Genomic DNA, 3516 nt, shown 5'->3' on the forward strand with positions numbered 1-3516 from the left:
TTAGCTAAGCCCCCGGCTAGCCGTGCGCACAGGTCCCCTCTTTGCTCTTAGCTCGCCACTCCTGCCCGGGGCCCAGCCAGCCTCGCTCCGTCGCTTGGTGCCTACGTATGCAAATTAACCGCCATCTTTCTTGGCAGTTAATTTGCATATCGCCCTGATTAGCCAATGGGAAAGCATAGCGCAGGTACGGTCAATTACCCTTTTTGTCCTTTATTAGATAGGATTATGTATAACAAGATACTATAAAAATTAAGTTGAAATTTTTATTAAAACGTTTCTTACATACCATTATATTGGCTGGGCCGCAAAAATATTCGTTGTGGGCTGCATGTGGCTCATGGGCCACAAGTTTGACATGCTCTACAAGTTCAAGATGACTGAAATCATATCAAGCATCTTCTCAGATTACAATGGAATGAAATTAGAAATCTGAACTACAGTAAAAACACTCAAAAACATTCAAATACATGGAGGCTATTAAACAATGAATGGGTTACCAATGAGATCAAGAAAGAAATCAAAAACATCCTGGAAACAAATGAAAATCAACACAAAACAATGCAAAATCTCTGGGACACAGCAAAAGCAGTGCTGAAACGCAAGTTGATAGCAATACCGGCTTACCTCAAAAAGCAAGAAAAATTAATAATAAACTTAACCATACAACTTAAAAAACAAGAAAAGCCCAGAGTAAGTAGAAGGAAGAAAATAATAAAGATTAGATCTGAAATGAATGACATAGAGGGTAAAAAAAAACAACAACATGCTGCAACTGGTTTGGCTCAGTGGATAGAGCATCGGCCTGTGGACTGAAGGGTCCCGGGTTCAATTCCGGTCAAGGGCATGTACCTTGGTTGTGGGCACATCCCCAGTGGAAGGTGTGCAGGAGGCAACTGATCAATGTTTCTCTCTCATCGATGTTTCTAACTCTCTATCCCTCTCCCTTCCTCTCTGTAAAAAAATCAATTAAAAAACAAACAAACAAAAAAACCCACAACAACAACAAAAAATCAATGAAACCAATCTGGTTCTTTGAAAAGATAAACTAGATTGATGAACCATTAGCCAGATTCATGAAGAAACAAGAGAAAGGACTCAAATAAATAAAAAGAAACGAAATCAGTGTAGTAATGACACAACAGAAATACAAAGGATTGTAAGAAAATACTATGAACAACTATGTGCCAATAAACTGGACAATGAGGATGAAATAGACAAATTACTAGAAAAATACAATCTTCCAAAACTCAAACTGGAGGAATCAGAAAACCTGAATAGGCCAAAGAAATAGATGCAGTAATGAAGAAACTCCCAGCAGATCCAGACAGCTTCACAGGGGAGTTTTACCGAACCTTCAAAAACACAACTGACACCTATCCTCCTCAAACTATTCCAAAAAATTCAAGAGGAAGGAACACTTCCAACCTCTTTTCATGAAGCCAGCATTATCATAATTCCAAAACCAGATAAAGACACCACAAAGAGCCCTAGCCGGCTTGGCTCAGTGGATAGAGCGTCAGCCTGCGGACTGCAGGGCCCCAGGTTTGATTCCCACCAAGGGCACATGCCTGGGTTGCGGGCACAATCCCAAGTAGGGGGTGTGCAGGAGGCAGCCAATCAATTATTCTTTCTCATCATTGATGTTTCTATCTCTCTCCTTCCTTCCTCTCTGAAATCAATAAAGAAATATATATATTTTTTTAAAAAGACACCACAAAGAACGGAAATTACAGGCCAATATCCCTGATGAACACAGATGCTAATATCCTCAACAAAATATTAGCATATCGGGTCCAGCAATATTTTAAAAAGATCATACCATGACCAAGTGGGATTTATTTCAGAGGTGCAAGGCTGGCACAATATTTGCAAATCAATAAATGTGATACATTACATAAACAAACTGAAAGACAAAAATCACATGATCATGTCAATAGAACCAGAAAAAACGTTCGACAAAATCCAACACCCATTTTTGATAAAAACTCTGAGCAAAGTGCGAATAGAGGGACCATATCTTAACATAATTAAGGTCATATATAACAAACCTACCGACAACATCATATTCAATGGGCAAAAATAAAACCATTTTTCCTGAGATAGGAACAAGACAGGTCTGAATTCACCACTCTTATTCAACACTAGAGGCCTGGGGCATGAAATTCATGAACGGGGTGTGGTGGGGAGGTGTCCTCTCTGCCCAGCCTGCACCCTCTCCAATCCGGGACCCCTCGGGGGATGTCCAACTGCCAGTTTAGGCCGGGATCGGGCCTAAACCGGCAGTCGGACATCCCTCTCACAATCCTGGACCACTGGCTCTTAATTGCTCACCTGCCTGCCTGCCTGATTGGCCCTCACTACCTCTGCGTGCCAGCCTGGTCGCCCCTAACTGCCCCCCTCCCCCCGCAGGCCTGGTCACCCCCTAACTGCCCCCCATTGCTGGCCAGGTCAACCCCAACTGCCCCCTCCCTGCCGGCCTGGTCACCCCCCACCTGCCCCCCGTGCCGCCTGGTCACCCCTCACGGCCCCTCCGCCAGCCTGGTCGCCCACGCAGCCTGCTGTTCAGTCGTTTGGTCATCCCTCAGTAACCACCCTGCCGGCTTGGTCGTAGGCAGTCATCTGTGAGGGCGTGAGGGTTAATTTTCACATTTACCTGTTTATTATATAGGAAGGATAATACTGGCAAGGATTTGGAGAAAGGAGAACCCCAGTACACTGATGGTGGTAATGCAGACTGGTGCAGCCATTATGGAAAACAGTATGGAGTTTCCTCAGAAAATTAACTATGGAACTGCCATTTAACCCAGTGGTCCCACTTCTAGGAATATATCCTAAGAAACCCGAAACACTAATCTGAAAGAATGCGTGTAATCCTATGTGCACAGCAGGACAATTTACAATACCCAAGATCTGGAAACAGCCCAAGTGCCCATCAGTAAATGAGTGGATAAAAAAGCTGTGGTACATTTATACCATGGAATACTATGCAGCAGTAAAAAAGAAGGATCTCTTACCCTCTGAGACAGTACCCTCTGAGACAGAAGGGTCCTGGAGAGTATTATGCTAAGCAAAATAAGTCAGTCAGAGAAAGATAAGCATCACATGTTCTCACTCATATGGGGAATCTAATGAACAAAATAAACTGATGAACAGAGTGGATACAGAGTCATAGAAGCATGGCACACACTGTAGAATCTCAGAGGGAAGGTGGAGGTGGGGTGGGTAGGTAGGAAGAGATCAACCAAAGACCTTGTATGCATATATGCATAACCCATGAACACAGACAATAGGGTGTTGAAGGTCTCAGGTGGGTCATGGGAGCGGGTTATAAGGGGTCAATGGGGGGGGGGAGGCATAGTAATACTTTCAACAATAAAGATTTAATTAAAAAAAGAAAATTATCACTTTCCAACCCCTGAAGAAAGTACCCTTTCAGACAAGAATTATTTATTACTAGAGGCATGGTGCATGGGATTTGTGTACCGGGTGGGGGTCCCTCAGCCCTGGCCTGCGTCC

General features: G+C 43.6%; 1 protein-coding gene across 12 annotated transcripts in view; it reads right to left on the minus strand.

Moving 5' to 3' along the window:
* Positions 1-3516, minus strand: part of ZNF146 (zinc finger protein 146) — a 42223-nt gene that overhangs the window by 35619 nt on the left and 3088 nt on the right. The gene's annotated exons all lie outside the window — the stretch shown is intronic.

This window comes from Myotis lucifugus, unplaced genomic scaffold (assembly GCF_000147115.1).
Source record: "Myotis lucifugus unplaced genomic scaffold, Myoluc2.0 scaffold_244, whole genome shotgun sequence".
Classification (NCBI taxonomy): domain Eukaryota; kingdom Metazoa; phylum Chordata; class Mammalia; order Chiroptera; family Vespertilionidae; genus Myotis; species Myotis lucifugus.